Source organism: Lissotriton helveticus, chromosome 3_1 (assembly GCF_964261635.1).
Source record: "Lissotriton helveticus chromosome 3_1, aLisHel1.1, whole genome shotgun sequence".
Lineage (NCBI taxonomy): Eukaryota > Metazoa > Chordata > Amphibia > Caudata > Salamandridae > Lissotriton > Lissotriton helveticus.
In genome coordinates, this window is record NC_136061.1 from 1886550893 (window position 1) to 1886566685 (window position 15793).

A 15793-nucleotide genomic window follows, 5' to 3' on the forward strand; every position below is an offset into this window, starting at 1 on the left:
CCCACTCACCCATAAATGCGTTGGCTACACTAGGGGCACAAGATGCTCCCATCGAGGTGCCTTTAATCTGTTTAAAGAGTGAGCCATTGTATTCAAAAAAATTTGTTCAAAAGAACAATTTCAAGACACTGTAAGATGAACATGTCTGGGCGGTTGTTAGGGTATCTATCCAGAAGGGATGACACCGCTCGTAACGCTCGACACTGAGGTATGTTGGTATAGAGTGCCTCAATGTCGAGCGTCACAAGAATGTCAGTCTCTGGATCAAAAGGTAAACCTTCAATTTTTTTAATGATGTCGCCCGTATCCCGGATATATGACGAATATTTCTGTGTGAGAGGACACAAAAAAGTGTCCACATATTTGGACAGGGGCTCCGTGCATGAACCGATGGTAGATATTATTGGTCTCATGGGGGGGTCACTCTCAGACTTATGAGTCTTAGGGAGGCCATATAGGGCCGAGATGATCGGACAAGATTTATTCAGAAAAGCAAGTTCATCCTCACAAATGAATCCTTCCCTGAATGCCTCCTGAGTCATCTCATGTATACGTACATTCAATCTGTCTATCTCCCTTCTTTGTGCCGGTCGATAATGGTCTGTAACTGCCAGCATCTCCATCATTTTCTGGTCATACAAGGTTTTGTCAAACACTGTAACGCCTCCACCTTTGTCACAAGGCTTAATGACAATAGAGGGGTCTGCCTTCAGTTTATTTAGTGATGTCAGTTCCAATTTGGACAGATTAAGTTTGGGTTTTTGAGGGTTCTTAATGACACGTTCAATGTCCCGAAGGACACTTTGTTCGAAGATACGAACCTCAGCTCCCACCATGTCCAAAGTCGGAGTAAACGTGGATGGTGGTTTACAATTAGATAAATTGTCATCCACACTGTTGGTCGGTCTGTCTGAAAAGAATCTGTTAAGCCTAACTTTGCGAAAGAAAGCGAATAAATCCTCATATAGTTTAAACTTATTCAAGCACACGCTAGGCACGAATGACAAACCTTTGCTAAGTATTTTGAGGTCTTCAGGTGCAAGATTGTGTGTTGATAGGTTATAGATGGGTAGACTCTCCCCACTGGGATTAGCACTCTCAAAGGTGCCATCTACCACCAATACTGCTGGTTTCGGGTCCTGACATATTGTTGAGGAGGTTGAGGGCTCATCTGATGTTGTGCCCCCTGATCCTGCCATCGGACATTCCTTCCTCGATATGGGCCCCGGGGTAAAAAACCACGTGCATGAAAAGGTCGTTGGTTCATTCTCCCCCTAAATGGTCTAGGATTGTATTGGCCTGGGTTTGAGTCTTGATAATTATCTCCATCAGACCCGGAAGAACCAGAGTCTGAGAAATTAGTGTATCTCCTATGTTGGTAACTCTCTGAGTTTGAATCATAGTTACCTGATGTGGTTTGTTGATAGTGGGTCGGGTTGAGATAAGGATAAATTTTCTCTTTTGTGAACCACCTCACATCTTTACGTAGTTTCTCAGTCTTCTTATTAGTAAGGTAGGTGTCAAAGTCTTTCATTTCAGATTGAATTCTATCCAGAGCACCACAGACTTTTCCTCATTGCACTTAAGTTGTGCATTGGCCAACCAGCGAAACACCGCGGAAAGACAGCGCTGAGCCGTGTTGACCGAGTCCTCGCCCCCTCTCCAAGTAAAAAATAACTGCGTGTCATCCGCATAGGCCATCACCCTAGCCCCCAGTGACTCCGCCAGATAAACCAGGGGAGTCACAAAGATGTTAAACAAAAGGGGGCTAAGGGAAGAACTCTGAGGGACACCAGTGGAAAGAGGGGAGGGGGACGAGGCAAACGGAGGGAGCCAGACTTGCTGTGACCTATCCTCTAAAAATGGATTGCAGCCAGCTCCACGCCGTACCCGCAATGCCGATGTCAGAGAGTCGATCCAGGAAGAGGGAGTGGGGGACCGTGTCAAATGCCGCCGAGAGATCCAGCATCACCAGAGCTGCTCTCCCGCCGGCATCCAAACAGTCCCTGATAGACTCAACCACCTCCAACAGTGCCGATTCCGTACTATGGGCGGCCCGAAACCCCGATTGCGCAGGATGTAGCGCGCCCGACATCGTAACATAGTTGGTAAGCTGCAAGGTGACCGCCTTTTCACAGACCTTGGCCAAACTAGGCAAAAGCGAAATGGGTCTGTAATTACCGGGAAGCGAGGGGTCGAGGGTGGGCTTCTTAAGCAATGGAACCAAGAGGGTCTGCTTCCAAGCAAGCGGCACGTGTGCCTCGCGAAGCGACTGGTTAATCAGAATGTTAACTTCCAGATTAACCGTATCGGCTAGGTCCGCCAACAGCCGAGCCGCGCAAGGATCGTTGGGGGAACCAGATTTCAATGCCCCGAGAATTTTACGAGAGGCCGAAAGGTCAATGCGGCAAAAAGTCGAGAAGGAATGATCTGGGTCCTTCGCCACACTAAGCCGCCGCTGGGGCTTATTAAACACGGTTGAGATACTGATGTGCCTGTCACTGATGTCACACAAGTAAGGTGCAGGCTTGATAAAGATGGTATGCCTGTCATCGGGTAAACGCCAAGTTATATCTAGTTGTGTATAGGAATACACAAAACGCTGTCCGTGTGTTAGGCAAAAAATATATTTTGGCCCTAATCCAAAATGGCAGCCGCGTTGCACATGTTACGTGTGTATCATAGGGTATTCGGGCACAGAACAGGTGTATTTGACCCCAAATTAAAATGGCGGCCGCGTTGCACACTTTACATTAGTTTAATGAGTAATTCGGGAGGAAAGCCGGGGGGATGGGCATGCACCATCACGAGAAGGAAATTGTGGCGCGTGTCACGCAACCGACTGTTGCGGCCCACAGCTCAATGTGCGCTTTACCTTAGAGCACTGTCAGCGTTGTCCCTACAAGCTTCATCACACAGAGCAGAATTAATTCAAGCAGCTCTTATGGTGGTCACCATATGGCACAACAGGTGCAGCAGCACAGGGATGCAGGAATGGACCGACTAACTCATCGCCAGTGAAAGGAAGCAGACTCCTGGTGCAGGTAGGAGCTTCTTAAATGGAGTGGTGTGGCCCACATTCCACATGACCCAACAGTGTGTCTACCACGCCTTCTGCCAAGCTTGATGTTTAACTTATATTATCGTGTCATGCTACTTGTTTTCTGTGCACTGGGTTTGGAAAATTTGGTGTGCCCTGCTTAACGCCTGAAATCAATAAGCCCACACTGTTGGATTGCAAATACACTTAATGGTGAGTGACTAAGGAGAACAATTAAAAAACATTATTCATGATGACATGGCATCTAATTATCTTGTTATTACAATAGTCAAAGCGGTTCATGCTTGTGAATTTCTTTACAGAGAAACTGTGTGGCACGTTTTTTCCTGAAGGGCTCGTGCTTCTATACAGTCTAATATAAATGGTAATGCTATCAGCAGTATTAATGACTGTAGGTAGCGTTGTGACAAACTGCTGCTTTCTTCTGACATCATAAACATGTGACCAATCTTACTTGTTGTCTTTTTACTTGGAATGGCAATCCAATTAATTCCCCACACTTTGCTCGCATTAAAGAAGCTTTTGTACAATGGCTGGTCCCAAAATGATCAGTGATCGCAGATGTATTGTATAGATCCTTGTTCATTGGCTACCTCCAGACATTTAGCACCCTATTCATGATGGGCATGTGCATACTAGTTAAAAACCCGCGCCCCACCCATATGGATGAAAAGCAGCATGAGTAGTCACATCTGCACAAAGGTCTTACTACCGCTGTTCCTGAGGTGAAAAATACCTCTTCCCCAGGCCTGTGCCTGGCTACTGTGAAGAAGATCATCTCTTCTGTAACATGAGAACATTTGTTCCCGCGTAGAGATCTCCGAGAGCAATACAGGATTGCCTTACTTCTGGGTGCATATGTCCTCTGGGGAGGCATTTCTCAGGCTCCTATCTACTGCTCATGCTGTCGTGTTGAGGGACCGAGATCATTTCCAGTAGGCGGCTGAAGCAGCCATAAACACGGAAAGAGCAGGGCGTTGAAAGATGCATGCTTCTACACCCAGGGGCATATTCACAAGGAGCTATTGCGGCATTAACTGCACTTTATTTCAGCCAAAGTCATGATAAATTTACCCCACCATTCACAAGCAGCCCACAGCACCACTTTTCCTACAATAGCAGCTGCAAAAAACATCGCCACAGAGGACCCCCGCAACTATCGCTAATGAGATGCAGAGTAGGCGTTCCCTTGCAAAAAGCCACACCTCAACATTCACAACGACCAGACAGATCGGCGATAAGAACACCAAACACGCGATAAGGCGCGTTGGCATCAGGAATTTTACACCTGTTCTGACCTGGTGTAAAGTCGGACGGCAGTCTGCACCAGAAAAGGTAACCCTGCCCAGGGCGTCATATGAAGGGCAACAGATGCCATGGAGCAACTGAACATGCAGCACAGACACCCAAGAGGGTGACAACACCCACCTGCCACACCCCCCCGGACCACCAGAGGGGCAGCGCAGACAATCACAGCGGCCCCCCAGGAAACACACCTGCCTCACAGGCCCAACATCTGACAAAGTCACTGTCCACTACAGCCTGAAAGGGACAACCATCCGACGCATCCTGGCCATCATCGCCTAACAGGCTTATGGCACCAACACAGAGACAACCACACCAAGCTGCTGGCTGTGCACCACCTGTTGGCCCCTGGCACATCCCAACCAACACCCGCGAGAATCAGCGGAGTCTCACAACCAGCCACATCCAAGTCCCCCACACCTGTCCTGGACATCATCATCACCCTGGCACCCCAGGCCCCGTACGGCCAACACAATGCGCAGGAACCGCTGGAGCAAGGACCATACGCCATAGCCGGATGCACGAATGTGTTGGGTGCAATCCACTGAAGACATGTCCCACCTGTGTCCCTTGGTGACATAGCACACAATCAGCACAGCAGGAAGCACACGTCACACATCAATGTGCAGGCAACATCAGAACACCGTGGGACCTACACCAATGTCGCCTCCAAATACACAGCCAGTGTGCATGATCCCTTCACCCTCCAACAGTCCATCAGCAACCATCCTTCCCAGGATGGCACCAAGGAAAATGCACACCCCCTTGGCAAGGTTCCAATTAACACCTCACTCACCTCTACTCCACAACCATGCAATCCACAACTCTGGCAACGCACACGCTACAAGTTCAGAACCAACGTGCACAACAACATGCCCACCCACCAGACACAATAGAACAACGTACAATGGTAACCTGGGCAAGCCGTGAACATGACCAATCAATGGCATGGCACCTCAGCCACACAACAGACAAATGTGAGGAGAGGAGGCAAACAGGCATGTGTGAAGGATGCTGTAGAACTATGATTGGGAAAGTACACAATGCCAGGAGTGGCGGCGAAGTGCTGGACAGACCGCAGTATGCAGAACACAACCATATCCACGACGACATACACCTCTGGTGAATGGAGTGTAGTGAACAGTGGACGCAACCATGTCACCCCAGCCAGTGGAGGTATTTTCAGAAATGTTGCCTGTTACGGCCCACCCGTAAGCGTGAGCAGAGTGGGATGGGACAGCGTACGCCAGGCCAGCGTAGGGGTGTGAATAGAAAGCATGTAGCCATGGGCATTGTCCTCTTTCAGAAAGCCCAACGTCTCTGCCAGGGTGGCGCCTCTCATCCCGCCACGAGGCCGATGCTGTCCTCATTAGCGGAGTTGCCTGAGATCCTGTGTGCCTGCCATACCCCAGACCGCTGGACCACCAATCCATCAGGCCCGCCCTACGCTGCCAGGTCACACTAATCAGCATCCAACACTGGCGTGTGTCAAGGAGGGCCCACCACGTACCAGTGTAAGCTCCAACCCCGAGGCCTGCAACCCGGCCAGCTTTTCAGACCACCGCTGTCCCCCCAACACTAGCCCACATTACTCCTTTCTCATTTACATGTACTACCGGCAACCTCTGTGGCCCAGTGGGTCACATATGTGAGACTGTGTCCTGGCTCCTGAATGGCATTGACCCCAAATGTGGGACAGGGACCACAGCACTAGACCCCTTCGATCCGTGAGGCATAGTGTCTTATGCGCATCTCTTGACACATCCTGCCACAAACCCTGTCCTACGCAATCCGGTGAGCCATGCTGCCACAAACCCTGTCCAACGCCATCTGGCTAGCTGTGCTGCCACAAACCCTGTCCAACGCCATGCGACGAGCCTTGCTGCCACAAACCCTGTCCAACGCCATCCGGCAAGCCGTGGATGAGGGACCAGGACAACCCTGCAGACCAGTAGGTCTCACATCCAGCACCTAGTCACAAATCACAAATGGCTGAGTCCACACCAGTGGTCGCATGGAGAGGAGTAAGAGGAAGATGCGGCTCAGTCCGGACGAAAGCCGGGTCACAGTCACGGAGGTGACCGAACACGTGGTGCCACTGAACCTGAACTACCAACCTATGCCGGCGACACTCAGTGAATGGCCCGTGCTGACCGGTGCCTCCGGCCTACACTGTGCTCGAGTAGGCCACAGATTTGGAACTGAACATCGAGTATACAAAGGCAGATTACACATCATTGCCCACAAGGAGAGTCCTTAGAGAATGTCGCCCTGCATCTTGGCGTAGAGAAAAGGATCATCATTATGGAGGTGTTCGTACCCTACTGACAACTGCCTTGTTGTCACTAGCGCTGTGCATCACAAGCTAAAGACACATGGCTGTAGGCCACTGCTGACCACTGCTTACGGCCTACACTGTGGTCCAGTAGGTCACAGAGTCATGATTCAGCAATGGGAATCATATCAGTGTACCGGCATCATTGCAGTATGCATCCTCACTCTGCCCCGGTGCCACTAAGTCTGTTCCCCGACATTCATGGACACTCTCTGGTCGAACAGTGGTGGCGTCTGTGCCTATGGACTAGGGGGCAGGTTTCACCCCCATGTAGCTGATATTGAATTGGTGCTTTCTGATAAATTCAAACCTTTTGGCGTCTAGCCATGGAGGACACCTTCTACTGTCCCCTGAAACACTCCGCAACATACAGCTCAGACATTGATGGTGAGCCGCTCAGGTCCCATGGCCCATCTGACTGCACCCCAAGTTGCCGTCCCATGGCTGGGTGTCTTTGCCGGCCGCAGTGCATCCGGGGCCACCAACTCTGTGCAGGTCAACTACTGGACCCCTTCTCCAGGGACATTGGCTTGCCCCTGAGGCATAGGTCTTGGGGTCAGCAACGCCCTGACTCAGTGGCCTTGCACTGTATGCAGCCTCTGGGCCCAAATGTGTCCCACCAGGGTCACACACCAAGGCGAGTCCAGACCGACCCGGACGACGCATTACTGCAGGAAGCACACACCACCACCGCAAGGACCACCTCCAAACGCCATCTGCCAGACTTGAAGCGGTGGTCCTGACAGATGTCTGGGTTGCTCAGGCCTGTCATGGATGCCATCATCGGCTTGATTCCCTGCTCAGCACTCCAGGTGCCAGTGACTCAGTGCGCCGCAGGCCATTGTCCGTTGCTGCTTGTGTTTTGTGTTGTGGAGCGGTTGTGCAGGTATGTCACCTCGAACAGTGTGGGGACCCTGAGACATTGATGGTGAGGATGATGCAGGTCTGACACACCCCACTGCATCTGCATCACGAATGTATCAAAGGGACACAATCCGAGACTTTTACTGCACATGTAAATGTAAATGTGTGTGTGGGACTTGTAAAGCGCACAGCTGCCCGTAAGCGTCCCGGTGCTGAAGACCGCTGGGGAACCCGTCCTGGCTTTCCCTGTGAGATGGTCCCTTCTGGGTATCTCCAAGGTGAAACCAAGCATCCCCGGCGTCTGTGGGGGGCCGTTGTAGAGATGAGGCAAGCTTAATGCCCAGAGTTACCGAGTGTGATCCCTGGTTAGAGTAGGCACCGAGGCGAGAATTATCGAGTCCGCTGACCCTGGTCCACGACCCTGCCACGTCGGGAATTGAACCCTGGTCCCGGGCTGTTCTCTGCTTCCGGGTCTGCCGCCTCTAACCAGTGAGACGCCTCTAACCAGTGAGCCACACCACTATACTCTAGCGCGCTCATCGCTAGTGTCCACAGCCCAGTGCACTGCAACTCACCGACACTTCTGTTTGCATGTTGGCTGTCCTCTGGACTTCATCCGGCTCACCCCATGCTGCTCAGCAGTTGTCTCTGGTTTGCATGTATTTTCTACATACGTTGCACTGGTGTCCAATGTCCAAGTGGTTGCCAACACCAGACATTTTGTGCGTGTTGGCTTACACTCACCCCACACACCTCCAGCACAGGCGTCACTACATGTGGCCCTGCAAATAAAGGGGCCAGGCGCATGTGCCCATAGCCAATTCAACATGATCTCTTAGTGTGTCCCTGTGTCTTGCAGTATGCATGTGGTCCCTGGGCACAACGACTTTTCATTGTGCTGTGTACATCAGATGCAGACATGTCACCGGAGGCAGCGGGTTGGGGCTTGGACATGTAGCTTTGTCGTCACCCACTCAATTTCACTGTTAGCGACTCTGTCCGCTGTAGTGGGCATGTTTGTGTGCATGTGCTGAGCCAGTTGTGTCCTCTGTTCTACAGTGTCGGCTATGCACGTAGTTCCACATCGTCGTCAATGTGGGTGTGCTATTCATGCTATGTGAGTGTGCTGCAGTGTGCCAAGGGGATATAGGACATGATCCAGGGTGTTTGTGGGTGGGCAGTGTGCTACGCCTCGTTGTGCATGTATGCCATTGTGCCCATCTCCCCCGTGGCCCAGGCCTTGTAAGTTGCACTTCCTGTTGGTATTGTTTCAAGTCCTCTCGAGCTGTGTCCATACTCCCTACTCCTTGCACCGTATCCACACTGATGGCTGTGGGCTGGGTTTCCTACGACTCCTCCGGTGGTGCTGGACTGCCACCTCCTGCTGCCATCCTGTTGGCAGCAGTTGTGTGCGTGGTTTAGGTTGTCACACCATGCCGTCACCTATTGGCCTCCTGTATTGGCTTCCTCTGCATTCCAGGAGGTCTGTTGGTGGGTCAGTTGCTGGTGGTGTTCTGTCACCTCCGTGGCGCTGGTCTTGTTTTCCTGCGGTCTGCACCCCGTCTTTCTCTCCATTTTCTCCTTGGCCTTTCCTGACCCCATTGTTCCATGCTGGTAGTCTGAGGGGATTGTGGGGTTCGAGTTGGGCTCTGCGCTGGGTAAGGGTGCATCCATGATGCTACGTGCTTTGGCTTGTCTCTGATGTGTTTTTACCAGGGTTTTTATGGTGCATTGTCCTGCCAGACGTGTGAGATTTGCAGGCCTGTGGCCGGTTTTCGCTACTTTTTGTACCGCGGTTGGCATCATCTCATGTTTTTTTACTTTCGCGTATCACATTTTTGCGGCGTGGCATTGATTTTCATGCAGAAATGTGCTGCGTTGTCTGGTGTCTATCGCATGCTACCGACGTGTTGTGAATTCGACATTGCCACAGGGTTATTTTCTTGCGATGGGCGGCGATGTTGAAAGTTGTGTTACTCTACTCTTGCGGTAGTTATCACACCTTCTTGTGAATATACCCCCAGTCTTCTGGATTTGTGAAGTTTTCGAATCCTTGTGTTTTTGTACCAGGGCTCTGATGTAAATTCAGAGAAGAGTTATGCCTGGTGGTTTAGCTGAAAGATATTTCTACAGCTTGCCCCCGTATGCTGTGGTCAGCAGTCAAATGTGTTGCGAATCACATATATTCTAATCAAACCCTCTGTGTGATGCCTACAGTGTTTTTGTATGGCTCCTCTCTTTAATGTGCATCAGCGCTCCTCTGTGCTGATTACCGTTGGCTTTGGTCTGATTAGGTTGCTTCCCTAGATGTGCCCCACCTGGATTGTTGCAAACAGAACCTGAATCTTTAAATTATTCCTGCCTACAGTAAAAGTCAACAAAGATATAATGTAACCAAACATTGTTGTTGCGTGTATATTCTGTTTAGGCAAAGCAAAAAGTAAGGAAGCAGTAGTATTTCAAATAAAACATTCACATTTAAATTGATTATCATGGCATTTCTTTTGCTCTCTGTCATCAACATATTTTACACTAATACCTTTAACATTTTTCTAAGATGGGAAACTAACTCATTTGAAGAGATTTGAGTGACATGCATGCTTGAATCAGTGATTCATTATTCTCGGGTAGATTCAGTGAGTACCACAACGTTGGCCAATAACACCTTTAGTATAAGAGCAGATTGCTACATTAGTGTTTTTTGTGGTATTGGTTATGTTTGGTTGTGGGTGGTTTTCGGAATTGTGTAAAGAACACATACGAATTCTGTGCTTCCAAACTTCATCCTTTCAGATAGAAAGAAACGAGGATAACCTTTATGTGGAACATGGAAAGAATGTTGTTTTTGCTGACGCAGTTTTAATTTGTGCGTTTGGAATATGAAGCTTATGGTAATCAAACCACTGCATTAGTGCAGGCCCTGACAGCAAATACAGTATACTATTTATTATAATGCAATGTATTGACACATAATCTAATGCCATATCTATTATTCTGTGAACAGTGTTTTCATTTATTTATTTTTACAGCATGGTCCGCATTTAGCGGCCGCGCTTATTTACTTATTTAGTTTACTAGCGACCATGCGGCGCTTTCACATTCATATAGGCCGCACTCCTTTCTTTACACAAACCACATCTTCAGAAAGGTATGCGGCCGAAATTAAAGTGAAAGAGTGTCATGGGCGCTTTTACCCAAAAAAGCATGTTTGTTAACTTGACAAACGGATGCTTTTTTTGTCAAAGCCCCCATGCTACGGTTTCACTTCAATGTCAGACAAGCCCCTTTCTTTAGACGCAGCTTTTCTAAAGAAAGGGGCGAGGCCTTCATTAATGTGAAAGTGTTGCATGGGCGCTAGTAAAAAAACAAATATTTGCAATTCAATAGGCCTCACATTTGCGAGAGTTTAAGTTATTGCATAGCTAATAGCTTAAACTTGCGCTAATGTGAGATCTATTCCATTGCAAATGTTTGTTGCAAGTATTGCCTGCATTGCCTGCCTGCCTCCTCTATGCATCCCCTGCTGCTCCCCCTCATTCCTCCTCCCCCTTTGTATCAGGGGGAATGAGTTTGCAGAGCTGCCCTTTAGTGGACTCCTTTTACTTGTGGGTGGAGAAAAAAAAGAATATGGGGCATATTAGCAAGAACCTCGTTAAAATTATCGCCGTAGGAAACTGCTGCTAAAAGGGCGATAATGGGCTTGCTAATAAGCGTTATAGAATTCCAATAGAAGCCCAGGTTAGATGTCCTGCACATCTAACCTGGGCCTCTATTGGATTTCTATAACGCATATTAGCAAGCCCATTTTCGCTGTTTTAGCTGCAGTTTTCCTGCTGCTAAAACAGTGATAATTTTAATGAGGTTCTTGCTAATATGCCCCCATATTTTTAAATGCACTCCCCGCACTTATCGCTCTTCTCGCCTCACAAGGGAGTGGGGTGTTCACACATGTGTTCTCCTTGGTGATTCTTGGTGATTCTTAGAGTTTCTATGCCCAATTGTTAAGTAAAGTTATGCTGGCTGGCTGGTGGAGGGAGGAGAAGTTGAGACTGGTCTAGGCCACAGCCCCTCTCTGGTGGTGTGGAAGTACACCCAACGATTTGACCCCAATAACCTTTATCCCCTTCCTTGTGTCTCTCGTGAGCCTCTGCTCTATCCTCTACGGAGACATAACACTTACTCTGGGTCTGGAAGAAACTCAGAGCGAAGGATGGAGCGAAGAGGGAAGCCAGCTAGGCATTCGGCGGCTGTGGCATCTGTGGTAAAGTAGATAACTGGCCACCTTGTGGATATCTGTGGTTAGTCACTTTAGGCTTTTTAAAGTCACTTTTGAAGATATCTTTAAGGTGCTTGCATTCTGGTAATTTAATTGCGACCCCATTCTCAGCTGGATCCATAGCTAATCACACCAGCTTCACAAATTGCTGAACACCATATGCCGAAAGAAGCCCCAAGCCCATCTGTCTCTTTTGAAGTCCCATCAAACCATATTGTCCATGTTTCTAAGGGACAGAGGGGTAGTAAATAAAGAAATGGAGATGCCATTAAGATGCAATCAAAGATGAAGAGCTGGTTATAGTTAAAGTCCTCTCTTAGGGTGCAGTTCCGCATTTGCGTAATCTCTCCATACACAAACCAGTGCATCCTATTTTTGAACCTCAGCTCATTGTCCAATGTACTCAGCGGAACCAGCAGAAGGTATGGAGAACATTAAAGCTGGACCTCAAACAATTGGAGTTATTGCCAAATTAAAATCTGAGCTTGTGAGTCCTGTGGTTCCATCTGGCACCCCAGATGTTGAGTCAGCACCAAGAGTGTCACCCAAAGGGATTTCTCGATTGACTTACAATGAGTTTTGTGAGGATGCGTGTAGCTCCAACCATGGTATTTTGAAGGACTTTTCTTTGCTGGACATTGCTATTCATATGGATAAAAATCAAGTTCTAGAGGCCAATTTAAAATTGTCAATTGCCCCAGAAACGACCTTAAGCCTGTCCTTGGTCTGTTCTGTCAGTAGTCCTCCACTTCCAGCTTTGTACAGTAGTACGCCTTCCTCAAGTAGATAATTTCTAGGTTGGACCAATAAAAAAGGTACCTCACTTGTGTGGGTAGGCCTAGTGCCCACAACAGGCAACTGACCCTTTTTTGTAATGTGCCTAGCTGTGGATTTCGGACCTTAGTTTAATCGGCACCCATGAAAACCTAGCAAAACTATACATTTTTGAAAAATAGACACCAAGGGGAATTCAGGATGGGATGTGTTGTGTGGCAGCTACCAGTTGTACCAATAAGGAGGCAGGAGAGAGGGGGTTGTCACACAGTATTTTATGACAATTAGTGGGCATCCGGTATAGCATTTTGACCATCGCTGTTCTCATATTGGACCATTATACACACAAAATGGGCATTTATGCCTACATTCAGACTATCTAAATCAAAATGTAGAAAATCAACCATCCTTGACATATTGTGGTCATTCTTAAAAACACCATCCCTATCCCTGGAATGATTGTAGACTATTCCAGAAAATGTAGAGACTACTTCAAAATTTAGTTAGGGATTGGAATTGCCCATAGTTTTGGCAAATATAGGCACAATATTATTGTGCACAAGCAGAATAAAATGAATCGTTAAATATCTGGTAATGTCTTCATTTATTTATTCGTCCCAGTTTCACAGAAAGTTCAGAATAGTTTTCACAATCATATTCGGCCTGGTTGAGTTCAAATAACAAACTATCATGTGCATCAGGCTTGTGCCTTGTTTGCACAAAAGTGATGGTTACTGTCTGAATATGACTGCTGCAGAAATTGAATGGAATGTGAGAGATAGGGATAATATAGGAAACCACAGATTGCCCTATCTATTTGCAGAAAAGGAGACTAAGGCAAGGTTTCTGGCTATTAGCCCCCACAAATCTTGCTGGGGTTCAACAATGCTTGGGGATAGGCCACTGGATGGGGTCAGTGAGTTTGACTACTTCAGAATCAGGATACACAAATCTATGTCATGGCTGGCTCGGGTTCAGAAGAGCAGCGGGAATCTAACTAACCATTCTGCTGCTATCCTAACATGCGATAAGTCCTCCTGAAATAGACATATTTCACCTGTGCTCAAGATCTATAGGGCCAAGGCTGATGACAGCACTGTGTATGCGGCCGGATTATGGGGTACTTAAATTTGTCCATGCTTGGGCTGACTGAGAATGCATTTTTGAGATCTCTAACTACCCTCTCTAAAATACCCCGTTAATACCCTTCAGATCACTACTATATGGAGAAGGCTTATATATTCCCAAGATTTAGAGGTGTATCATGGAGCTCTGGAGGACATAGTTTCCTTGGCTAGCGCTGGTAAAAGCTTTTATTCCATCTTGGCTTAGGGGGCTATTGGTCCTCCACAACATCAATGACTTACATGTCTAGGGCCAACCCCACAGATGCATTCTGGGTGTTGACATACACCAGTGAAATGAGCAATGTGCCTGAATGGTCCTTTACCACAGATTTTTTAAATTTGAAGTCTGACCCTTGCTTTGAGTCCTTTTTAGGTGTCGCCTGCACAGTACTTGTTCTGTGCTTGTGAAATCTATTGTATTTGATATAAATCCTAATAGGGGCTTACATCCGGCTCTCAACTTTCATTGGTTTGTGTGCTTGTCACTTACTTTTCCTCCATTTCTATTGGCTGTAGCATACTGTTTTCTGATGTTTCTATCATGTGTTTCTCTTATCGGTGTCCCATGGGCAAAATATTGTTTTTTAAAACTCTTTTTATTGACAGCAGCACAAGGTGATAGAGTTCAGACAATAATGACCATATTGCATCAAGATATCTGTAATAAATTATGTCTTGTTCATATGTTGTTTTTAAGTCAATTGCAAATTTGTTCTGGTATGTTCGTCAGCTCTCCTACTGTTGTGTATCATTTTAGGACCCTATTGTAATTTTCCCGATTCATGACCTTATATAGGTATAAATCACCATATCCTTATATAGGCATAAAATCATAACCATATTTAGGCATAGCTCACGCAGTCCAAATACGGCAGGGCTACTTCCACTAGTTCTGAAAATCCACAACAATTTCTTGGAAAACTCAGCTTCAGCAGCTAGGGACATCCCCTTGCTTGAATATTGATTTGTCCAAGAACTCATGGAGTTTTCAAAGAACTGATACTCTTTGATGACGTTAATATGTCCAACTGTACTTCAAACCCGGCACCTTCAAGGTATAAATATGCCCACACTTGCCCAAGCAAACACACGGTGGTTTGGAGCAGTTCGACTATCTAATTGCCCGATGCAGCCTGCTACAGCAAGTGCCGAAGGAAGTCGACCCTCCAGCAGACGCACTGAGAGAGACGCTGTCTTTTTTCCTGCCGAGAAATCCAGCTCCAGTGTTTCCCGGCTACCCTTGTGGGTTGCTGGGAAATCGAGTCCCGAGACTTACCTTCTTAATTCTAAACTAAGGTACAGAGCTGATTAGACCCTTAGAGAAATCTTGGGTAGATTATTGGCAAAAGAATACTACATTTATGCTACACCTCACTTACTTCTTCCCTTGTACCAAGCTTAGGTTAGGTACACCGGGGTGGGTGTATTTTAGAAGAACCAGTTGGGTACTTTAGCCTCTGTTATTTATGTATGTATTTATCTGTGGTTTAGGCACCATACAATGCTCTTACAGTATTATTTTATTCTACTATTTATACTGTATGCATTATATTTTACAACCAGTTTTACGATTGTAGCAGTTCATTTTTTATGCTTGAGAAAGAAGACTGTTCAATAAATCCTTTTATTGAAAACGCCCGTATTTTTACGTTCTCTGCACCTCTAGTGAAACGAAGCATGCTCGATTGACTGAGTGAAAAATCTACCTGTTGTTTCCACCACTCTGAAGATATGTTTTATCTTGGGGAAACAAAGTTGTCATGTTTATGCGGTTGTCAGAGACTAATCCCTTCTTGTGAACTCGAGAAAGTTTCAAGTGACCTCTGAACTAGCAGGCACACACAATTAAGTCTAGTATATTCAATAGAGACCTAGTCGACCTCAGTCCTACGTCTAATCTATAGGATATATTATTCCAATACGCAGAGCCTATTGGGAATATAGGAACTACACTACATGACGCCCACTGTTTGGTAAGGCACTAATTTAATGCTAGATACTAGAGTAACTCAGTTGTGCTTTTTACAGAGACCCCTTTTCCCATAAAAACT

At 47.2% G+C, this 15793-nt stretch overlaps 1 protein-coding gene across 2 annotated transcripts in view; it reads right to left on the reverse strand.

The window, feature by feature from the left end:
• The window catches only part of LOC144823936 (sperm-specific sodium:proton exchanger-like), an 8804346-nt gene that overhangs the window by 2038536 nt on the left and 6750017 nt on the right, over positions 1 to 15793 (reverse strand). The window lies entirely within an intron of this gene.